Genomic DNA, 11,374 nt, shown 5'->3' with positions numbered 1-11,374 from the left:
GTCTGATCATTGTTTTAATGTTTTATGAAATAATTTGATTGCTCCATTGGTGTATTATTAACCCCAGTGGTTTTACTTCCGGGACTGACATCCGGCCCCATAGAGAGGCGTGTAACGCACGCCGAGCGGCCATTTTGCCTGTAAACAGGAAGTGGCAATTATGTATGGTTTTTGGTGGCCCCCTCTCTATAGAGACACACTGCCTATATATATCTTGCTGGCTGCAGTGGGGGGACCCCCCCAGACGATGTCTAAGAGGACGAAACGCGTCCGGTAGGACCCCACTGCCACCAATCTTTTTACAGCGCTGATTTTTGTACTTCATGTGAGTGTACCCTTTTTTAATAAATTTGGTATATGTTTTTACAGAATTACACTATTTGGCTTCTCTCCTTTTAATTCCATTCTACGGCCACTTGTTTTTCAACATTATCCTGAGGGACCTACTAGCTACTGGTCTGCTTCCGGATTTTCACCTCCATCACTTGTCTGGAACATCCATCAATACCCACCACCAAAGCCTGTTTTGACCCAGTTGGGCGTATGCCCTTTTGGGTCCACGCCATCCAGTAAGCCTCCCTAATGTTGGTGGTGGTGCGTCTCTTCTGTGTTCACCTCAGATGTCACACATTTGATATGTTCCTTGCACGAAGTCACTGAAAATACATCTACCTATTTATGAGTCCTACATATATCGAGGACCGTCTACGTTTTCTGTGATACCCGTATTCATCGGTTGGACATTTTGTTTAGGTTGAACTTTTAGCACTACACATTAGTTTTGTTAGCAGAGAGGGACCTGTCATCCGCCGGCTCAGCGGAGATCAATGGAGAGATCTCCCGCTAAGCCGGCGGACCGAGGCGGACTCCGTGGAAGCGGAGTCCGCCTCGTGTGAAAGGGGCCTAAAACAGAGTTAGTTAGAAGCAGGATAGGCTTCTTTGAAGAGAAGGGTTTTCAGGAATCGCCTAAAGATGGATAGATTAGGGGACAGTCGGACAGATTGGGGTAGGGAGTTCCAAAGGATGGGAGAAGCTCTGGAGAAATCCCGGAGGCGAGCATGAGAGGTGGTGACGAAATGTGTTTTATGGGATAAAAACACATCTTCTCCTTATATAAATTTCCTTAAAATCTGCTGCTATAAGGGAATATTCAGTTTCTCCATACAATCCGAGAAGGAAGTTTGTATATAACAATCTGGTACCAACACAAAAAAAATAGGTTCCAGGTACTCACTGTCAATTATAGACTTATTTTCAAGACAGCATATAACAGCAACATTCCATTAACAAAGGACCTTAACATATTTTGAACTAAATGTGCTTACTCATAAATAGAGATGAGCTTTGGGTTAAATACGAGTTCGACCCAAACCCAGCCTGTTGGCTGTTCAGCAAATGGATAAACAAAATGGGCAGATTTGGCCAGACTGCCCACCTGCCCAAATCTCCAACTGATCAAGTCAGTAAGCAATCACTTAGTGGCAGAATCACTACCGCCACTAAATGATGAATCCGAGCAAGCTTGTAAAAATCTGTCTGGGATCCCACATTTCATCATTAACCATATATGGATATAACCATATTTGATCAATGACATCATCCAGGTTCCCTGGCACTGCACTTATATTCCAGCTGAACAGAGGAGCTGTCATTTGCAATGGGAGTAGCAGGGGGGAGGGGGAAATCAATTCATTGTGAATGATGTAAATGTAGATCTACATCTCTGGACAACATGATTGTCATTGTGGGACATCATTTTTTAAAGGAAGGTTTTATATTAAAAGAAAAAACCTGACACCATCGCTATTACAACGTGAGGTCTAAGAGGTCTATGAGATCTAATCAGTCTTCACCTGTCTGTGTATTGTATGATCATATCAGACATTTTTATGTCTTTATATTGTTTTTAATGCTCTTTAACCGCTTCAGGACCAGCCGCCGCAGTTTTACTGCGGCAGGTTGGCCCCCCCAAGCAAAACGAAATTACCTTACATCTCTTTGCCTTTTGGCCACGGGGCCTCTGGCTGCGCATGCCCCCCTAGTGGCCAAAAGGCAAATTGACGTAAGGTCACGTTGTTTTGCCCAAAGGAGCCAACCTGCCACAGTAATACTGCAGGTGGGCAATCTGGTCAGTTCTGCCCATTTTGTTCATCCATTTGCTGAACAGCCAACAGGCTGAGTTTGGGTCGAACTCGTATTTAACCCAAAGTTCATCTCTATTTACGAGTAAGCACATTTAGTTCAGCAGGACATATACTAAAATATACTAAAATTGGAATGATACAGAGAAGATTAGCATGCCTCCTGCGCAAGGATGACACGCAAATTCGTGAAGTGTTCCATATTTTTAAAAGCCAAGGCAGCCAAGAAATCTTAAAGTGACTTAAAGAAGTTCAGCACTTTACATTTGTCACCAATAAAATACCATTTATTATGAAAAAAAAAAAAAATATATATATATATATATATATATATATATATATATATATATATATATATGTTAAGGTCCTTTGTTAATGGAATGTTGCTGTTATATGCTGTCTTGATGCAGAGCCGATACGAGTGCCCGGCGGGTGCGATGACCTCCTGGCACCCTCAATCGCTCGTGACAGAGCGAGAACTGGGATCTGTGTGTGTAAACAGATCCTGGTTCTCTCAGGGGAGAGGAGACTTATCGTGTGTTCATACTAATTATAAACACCGATCTGTCATCTCTCCTAGTCAGTCCCCCCCCCCCCCCACAGTTAGAACACACCTAGGGAACACAGTTAACCCCTTGATCGCCTCTTAGTGTTAACCCCTTCCCTCCCAGTGACATTTATACAGTAATCAGTGCATTTTTATAGCATTGATTGCTGTATGACTGTCACTGGTCCCAAAAATGTGTCAAAAGTGTCCAATGTGTCCGCCGCAATATCGGTGTCCCGATAAAAATCGCTGATCACCACCATTACTAGTAAAAAAATAATAATAATAAAAATGCTATAAATCTATCCCCTATTTTGTAGACGCTATAACTTTTGCGCAAACCAATCAATATACGCTTATTGCGATTTTTTTTACCAAAAATATGTAGAAGAATACATATTGGCCTAAACTGAGGAAAAAAAATTGTTTTAAAAAAAATAAATTGGGATATTTATTATAGCAAAAAGTAAAAGATATTGTGATTTTTTAAAAATTGTCGCTCTTTTGTTTATAGCGAAAAAAATAAAAACCACAGAGATGATCAAATACCAGCAAAAGAAAGCTCTATTTGTGGGAAAAAAAGGATGTCAATTTTGTTTGGGTACAGTGTCGCACGACAGCGCAATTGTCAGTTAAAGCGACGCAGTGCTGAATCACAAAAAATGGCCTAATCATTGAGCAGCCAAATTTTCCAGGGCTGAAGTTGTTAAAAAAAAATTGTATATATTTTTTTCTACCTTTGTCGTTGTATCTTTGCACCTTTATAATCCCAAACCCTTTGATCCCTACTACAACGTTATAAACAAAGGGGAAGAAGAGACCCCAAGTCTCCAACAAGGGAGCCTGGAGTAGAAGATGTTTGATTGTCACACAATACCCAAAATAGAAATGATGGTTAAAAAGAAACAATAAATGTTTATTATTATATATAAGAGAGAAGAGCCGGCAACTCTAAAGTCCTTGTTGCAAAAATGTATTGGTTACATTTGAGCATTAAAAATCAAACAGCTGACGCGTTTTGGCGTGAGCCTTACTCATATCAAGTTTACAAAGAAATAATAAAATCATTTATAGGGAAACAGATACAAAACTCCACCCTCTTCTGAGGCACAAAGAGGGCTAATTGCCTCATTTTCTCTCAGGAGTGTACCCTATGTATGAGAGTACTCCCAGAAGGGAGGGGAGAAGGGAAAGCACTGGGTCCTAAAGGAATAATGTTAATAGGTAGTGCAATCAGCATGGTTACTTAACAAAACAAAAAAAAATGTTATTACAAAAGTGTTTGATAAAGCATTCAATACATGCACATATATAAGGGTAAACAATATAACATGAATTATATAAATTAGTACATGTCTGGGGAAAAATGTATATGCAGAGATGTTTGAGCACAGTGAAAAACATCTTTATTATTGCTTAAAATACAAATGTCCTTATTAAAAATTGATCCATATTATAAATATATAGTTATCCAAAATTTTGAGCCTAATTGACCAACACATTTCGCATAAGTCCAGTGCTTCTTCAGGATCCACAAGATCTCTATATCAAAAATATGGGTGCAATATCTACAATGAAAACACAATAATTACAAGATTGTACACTTTATTTTATTATTTTATATTACAATTTTGCCTGAAAATTACACTATGGAGAGGTCCAAAGCCACAATTAGAAAAAAAAACCTTTCCTTCGCCATATTTACAAATTACCTGAGGAGAAATAGAAATGGACAATACACTCTGGGGGGGGACAACATAAACATAAACCAGACCTGTCATCTCACCTAAAAAGCACCAAATATACGTCAGCCAGCCAGTGTAAAAAAGGATTATCCAGGTTGTATATCAGCCAGAGAAACAAAGTATATTATTTTACAGATGTCTCACTCCTAGCCTCTTAAAGATGGATGTCCAAGGAAATCTACCACATGCCTCAGTATTAAATCAAAACAGGGACCCAAGTTTCCATATGATAAGTTGTAATATAAAGTGCTCCCTTAACCCCTTCCCGACCGGCGCACGCCGATGTACGTCGGCAGAATGGCACGGCTGGGCAAATGGACTTACAGGTACGTAAGTCATTGCGTGCTCACCGCCGGCGGCGTGCACGGGCGCCGGCCGGGAGCTCCTTGAGTTGGGTCGCAGGTCCCGCAGACTCGATCGCGGCGGGGATACCCACGATTGCCTCATGGAGAGGACGAACGGGGAGATGCTGATGTAAACAGCATCTCCCCGTTCTGCCTAGTACCAAGTGTCACTGATCACAGCTCCCTGTAATCAGGAGCACTGATCAGTGTAGTGACACTGCTAGCCCATCCCCCCTACAGTTAGTAATCACTCCCTAGTGCTGACTTAACTTCTCCCCGCCCCCTAGTGGTTAACCCCTTCACTACCAGTGTCATTTACACAGGAATCAGTGCATTTTTATAGCACTGATCACTGTATAAATGACAATGGTCCCAAAAATGTGTCAAAAATGTCCGCCATGTACGCCAAATTGTCGCAGTCACAATAAAAATCGCTGATCGCCGCCATTACTAGTAAAAAAAAAATTATTAATAAAAATGCCATAAAACTATGCCCTATTTTGTAAACGGTATAAACGCTTATTTTTTTATATATTTTTGGGGGATATTTATTATAGCAAAATGTAAAAAATAATGCGTTTTTTTCAAAATTGTCGCTCTTATTTTGTTTATAGCGCAAAAAATAAAAATCGCAGAGGCGATCAAATACCACCAAAAGAAAGCTCTATTTGTGGGAAAAAAAGGACATCAATTTTGTTTGAGAGCCACGTCGCACGACCGCTCAATTGTCAGTCAAAGCGACACAGTGCCGAAATGCAAAAAACGCTCTGGTCAGGAAGAGGGTAAAATCTTCAGGGGCTGAAGCGGTTAAGATCAAAGGTAGACACAAATGTTCACAAAGGACGTCATTCCATCAAGCATACAGAGACCCATCCACACTTGGTTCCATAAACTGAATCCCAAAGTATAATGTTCCACTCTACACAAAAATCAGACCAACATAAGAAAAGCAAAATCAATTGCAGAACAGTATGCATGGTAATCAAAGCCAATCGAAGAAGGGAAATGGAATGCCCAGCTGGGTCACGTGTCCCCCACCCTCACAGTAATCGGGGCACTGGGTGGAACGCTCCTCCACACTCCAATTGTCCCATCCACGAACTTCCAAGATCCGCTTGATGCGCAGAAACTGGAAGTCGCACATCCGCCATAGATAGATGATGCACATGACGAAACAAACTGATTAAGGCGATCGTGCATTAACTAAAAATAACCAAACTTCACAACAAACAGCAGGTTGGCGCCGACCACCAACCCCAAGTGCCAAACATGATATATAATGTCCTGCAAAGAGTCATGTAAGAGGTCTCAGAAGACAGAGGGATTCAAACCACAGCCCAGGACAATCAGAAACATGGAGGGGGACAAGCAAAAAAAGAAACCCAACCAAAAAATGAGCATAAAGGACTAACAAAATAATAAAAAATAATAATATCCACCGGGCTTCTTGCTTATTAAAGCCTGGCCTATTTCATGATTTTAAATAATAGATCCATCTGCATTCTTTTTGTAAACTCATTTTGTCAAATTCCCCCTTCTAGAATGTGGGTGAATCCATTCCAATGCTACAAACTTTAAGACCTCATATTTATACTTATGAACAAAGGCAAAATGGTGGGCCCCAGAGTTTTCTAAATGACTGCTTGTGTGTCATTGACATGATCTTGGATGCTTTTCCAAAATGTACATTTTGTTTTATCCACATAAAATGCATTAACCACTTAACAACTGCGCTATATCCGAATGACAGCTACAGCACGGCTCGATAACTCTGGGAGGGCGTACATTGACGCCCTCCCAGAATCGCACTCTCACACGCCCCCTGGAGCGTGCACATGGTAGTTTTCTTGACTGCCAGTTCCAGAGGACCCAGTGCATCACAGATCATGGTAAATGGCCTCTGACAGCAGCCGTTTACCATGTGATCACTCTGTCATATGACAGAGCGATCACTTGTAAACAAACCGGCGTCATGTCTGGTTCCTCTCTCCCCTCTCTGTACTGATCAGTACAGTGTGAGTGGAGAGGGTAGAGATCGGTTGCAGCAGCGCTGTGGGCTGTGCGCTGCTCTGTGCTCATTGCAGACTCATCCACCCATCCATGCTTAGCCATCCCTCTGTCATACTCATCCATCCATCCATGCTCAGCCATCTCTCTGTCATAATCATCCATCCATGCTCAGCCATCCATACTCAGCAATACTCATCCATCCATCCATGCTCAGCCACCATACTCACCAATACTCATCCATCCATCTATGTTCAGCCATCCCTCTCTCATACTCATCCATTCATCCATGCTCATCCATCCGTACTCAGCAATACTCATCCATCCATTCATGCTCAGCCATCCCTTTGTCATACTCATCCATCCATGCTCAGCCATCCATACTCAGCAATACTCATCCATCCATCCATGCTCAGCCATCCATACTCAGCTATACTCATCCATCCATCCATGCTCAGCCATCCATACTCATCCATCCATCCATGCTCAGCCATCCATACTCAGCTATACTCATCCATCCATCCATGCTTAGCCATCCCTGTGTCATAATCATCCATCCATCCATGCTCAGCCATCCCTCTGTCATACTCATCCATTCATCCATGCTCATCCATCCGTACTCAGCAATACTCATCCATCCATTCATGCTCAGCCATCCCTTTGTCATACTCATCCATCCATGCTCAGCCATCCATACTCAGCAATACTCATCCATCCATCCATGCTCAGCCATCCATACTCAGCAATACTCATCCATCCATCCATGCTTAGCCATCCCTCTGTCATAATCATCCATCCATCCATGCTCAGCCATCTTTCTGTCATACTCACCCATTCATGCTCAGCCACCCATACTCAGCAATACTCATCCATCCATCCATGCACAGCCATCCATACTCAGCAATACTCATCCATCCATGCTCAGCCATCCATACTCAGCAATACTCATCCATTCATCCATGCTCAGCCATCCATACTCAGCAATACTCATCCACCCATCCATGCTCAGCCATCCATACTCAGCAATACTCATCCATTCATCCACACTCAGCCATCCCATCCACCCCCATCCATACTCAGCCATACCCAGCAATACTCAGCAATACTCAGCCATACCCAGCCATACTCAGCAATACTCAGCCATACCCAGCCATAATCAGCCATATTCAGCCATACTCAGCCATACCCAGCCATACTCAGCGATACCCAGCCATACCCAGCCGTACCCAGCCTTACCCAGCCGTACCCAGCCTTACCCAGCCATACCCAGCCGTACTCAGCCATCCCATTCATACTCAGCCATACTCAGCCATACCCAGCCATACCCAGCCATACTCATTCATGCTCAGTCATCCCATCCATACTCAGCCATACTCAGCCATCCACATTTATGGCTCAACCATGCTCAGCCATCCCCATCCATGGCTCATCCATCCCCATTCATGCTCATCCATGCCTCATCCATACCACTACAGTGCCTCACAAAAGTGTAATTGGTAGTCAAATTAGATTTGAGAAATGTATGCCCCTAGAACACCTGATGCTGCTCCCTGCATGTTGGGCCTCTGTATGTGGCCAGGCTGTAGAAAAGTCACCCACATGTGGTATCACCATACTCAGGAGGAGTAGGAGAATGTATTTTGAGGTGTAATTTTTGATATGAACATGCTATGTGTTAGAAATATTGTATAAATGGACAACTTTGTGTAAAAACAATGCGTTTTCATTTTCTTTCCACATTTTCCAAAAACTTGTAGAAAAAAATGACATGTTCAAAAGACTTGATAACTTTCGGTTCCGGTGCCGTATGTGAGGGACAGGGAGACTGGTGGCTCCGCTCAGCCCACAGAGAAATTGGCATACTAAACCTCAGGGCAGCTCTCAACCCACCGGAAAATCCTCACCCACCCACCCAGCATTGCTGTGGATGGAACGGTACCTCACACAGCCGTGATCTCTCTCGAGGGACGCTTCTCCTTCTCCTTCAGGAGCTCCAGGGAAACCTAAGATGGCCACCGCAGCACATCCCTCATCTCCCTCACAGAGTGAACACCAGCCACAAAACCCAGGTAACCTCAGTGAAGGAGAGGCTTCCTATGAGTACATGGAAGCTAGTGGGATGGGAATCCAAGAGACACATAGCTCCTATGATAAGATCGCTCAGGCAGTGGCAGCTGTTTTCCCCCACCATCACTGCCTCAGGAGATAGAGCGATGTCAGCAGGCATAATGCAGCTGCGGAAAGAGCTGGTAGAACACTCACAGCGGCTGACAGAAGCTGAACAGCATATATCTTCAATATAGGATGACCAATATAATATGAGTTCAGCCATGAAGAAATATGTCCAGGCTCAGCAACATCTGCAGGATCGAATGGAGGACCTAGAGAATCATTCCAGAAGGAACAATCTGAGGATAATCAGCCTCCCTGAGTCCCACAAACATGGCTCACTCCTAGATCTATGCACCCCCCTTCCAGAAGCCCCCCGGTATAAATCACTGATGCACAGTGGAAAGGGCTCACCGGATCACGGCCCCTGAAAGTGATCGCAAGCACCCAAGACCAATCATAGCAAAATATCTCAACTATGCAGTTCACACAGACATTTTGCAGAGCTTTCGGAAAGCACTCTCTGTGGTGATAGAGGGTCACAAGCTGCTCATTTTCACGGACTACTCGGGGGAGGTATCCCACAAACGCAAGGAATTCCAACCCATGTGTGCAGAGCTATACAATAGGAGCATCCGTTTCACTTTAGCCTACCCTAAAATTCTTTGCCTACAAGCCCCGTATGGGGAACAGCTCACCTTTCAATCTCCAGACTCTAATCTTTCTGCGCTCACTTTCACCCAGACAAACCACATCTGAAACCTACGCAGACTAAGTGAAACATAAGCCTAGAGAGCAAAGGAGCTCCAGGAAGGACCCCCCCAAAATGTCTAAAGGCCATCTCTTCAATTGACCAGTCGGATCATCGCTGAACTCGTCCTCCGACAGGTGCCTCACACTCGTTGGTGTGTAGGTAAATACCTATCTCTTCTGAGCTCCTGCTTTACAGGAGCCTATAGCCTCTAGGACAGACAAAAAAAGTCTGAACCTAGAGCTATCACACGATACCTGTCAGTTGAGTTTTATTAGGTGATTTAATAGATACATGTGCTGTTTCATCAATGTATGATCTATTCTCAGTTATTGTTTCTGCTACCAGATCTTACAATGTTTCTTCCCACAGGAGAGGTGATATGCACCTTCACCACTTGTTCTTATCAGGAACCATGAATCAGACCGAGACAGAAGTATGGTTAAATCACACTTGTTTAATAATAATGATAATTAGGTAAACAGAGTAAGTGTAGTCAAAACAAGCCAGAGTTCAGTAACCGAATTGAGTAGTCAGTCAAGCAAATGTCAGAGAGCCAGAGATAAAAGTAGTAGTACAGCAAGCAGGTTCAGGAGCCAGAAGGAACGTCGGCCGAGCAAGTCTTCAACAGGAATGCAGGAGAAAGTCTCTGACAAAGGCGAAGGCAGAGATCAAGTGAGCTGGATGGCTTTAAGTAGGCAGGACTGACGAGCAGAATCAACAACAGCTGGGTAACTGTGGAGAGAGATGGGAGCTGGCAATTAGCCAACATCTGAGTGGCCAGCTCAGCGAAGGAAGGGCTGAGCCCAGCCCTGACAGTACCCCCTCCTCAATGACCCCTCCCCCTCGGACGACCACCAGGCTTGAGGGGAAAACGTCTATGGAAATCACGGAGGAGGACAGGGGCATTTACGTCTGAGGATGAGACCCAAGAGCGTTCCTCCAGACGGTACCCCTTCCAATGCACCGGGTACTGTATGCACCCACGGAACCTACGGGAGTCAACAATGGATTGTACTTCATACTCCTCATGGTTCTCAACCTGTATAGGGTGAGGACATGGCACCGAGGTGGTAAATCAAGTGCAGACCAAAGGTTTCAATAAGAAGACATGAAACACATTAGAGATGCGCATACTAGGAGGAAAGTCCAAGGCGTAAGCCACTGGGTTAATCCTGCAAAGGATACAGAAAGGCCCAATAAACTGAGGTGCGAACTTCAAAGAAGGAACACAAAGTCGGAGGTTGCGAGACGACAGCCAGACTCTGCCCCCAACCTGGTAGGAAGGCGCAGGCAGGCATCTGCGGTCAGCATGGAGTCTGTACCTATCGTTAGCATGTTGCAAAGCCTCCTGAACTTGTGCCCAAGTGAAACGAAGACCACAGAGATGCTCCTCTAATGCAGGAATACTCTGTGGAACAAACAAGTCAGGCAACATGGAAGGTTGGAAACCATAATTCGCCATAAACGGGGACAATCAGGAAGCAGAATTCAAGGCACTGTTGTGAGCAAACTCTGCCCATGGTAATAGGTCTAACCAGTTGTTATGATGTCAGAAATATAGAAACGTAAGAATTGCTCCAAGGACTGATTGGCTCGTTCTGCGGCCCCATTAGACTGTGGGTGATACGCAGAGGAGAAAGCACGCTGAATTCCCAAATGTGCACAAAAGGCTCACCAGAACCGGGAGACAAACTGACTATCCTGTCCGAGACAATCACCTTGGGTAG

General features: G+C 44.0%; 1 pseudogene; it reads left to right on the top strand.

The window, feature by feature from the left end:
• The first annotated feature begins 2,235 nt into the window (after window positions 1-2,235).
• On the top strand, window positions 2,236-2,349 carry LOC141125001 (U6 spliceosomal RNA; annotated as a pseudogene).
• Window positions 2,350-11,374: the final 9,025 nt, after the last annotated feature.

The sequence above is a fragment of the Aquarana catesbeiana genome, linkage group LG01 (genome assembly GCF_042186555.1).
Source record: "Aquarana catesbeiana isolate 2022-GZ linkage group LG01, ASM4218655v1, whole genome shotgun sequence".
Lineage (NCBI taxonomy): Eukaryota > Metazoa > Chordata > Amphibia > Anura > Ranidae > Aquarana > Aquarana catesbeiana.
Note: the sequence above shows the minus strand (reverse complement) of the source record. Positions and strands in the feature narration are given on the sequence as shown.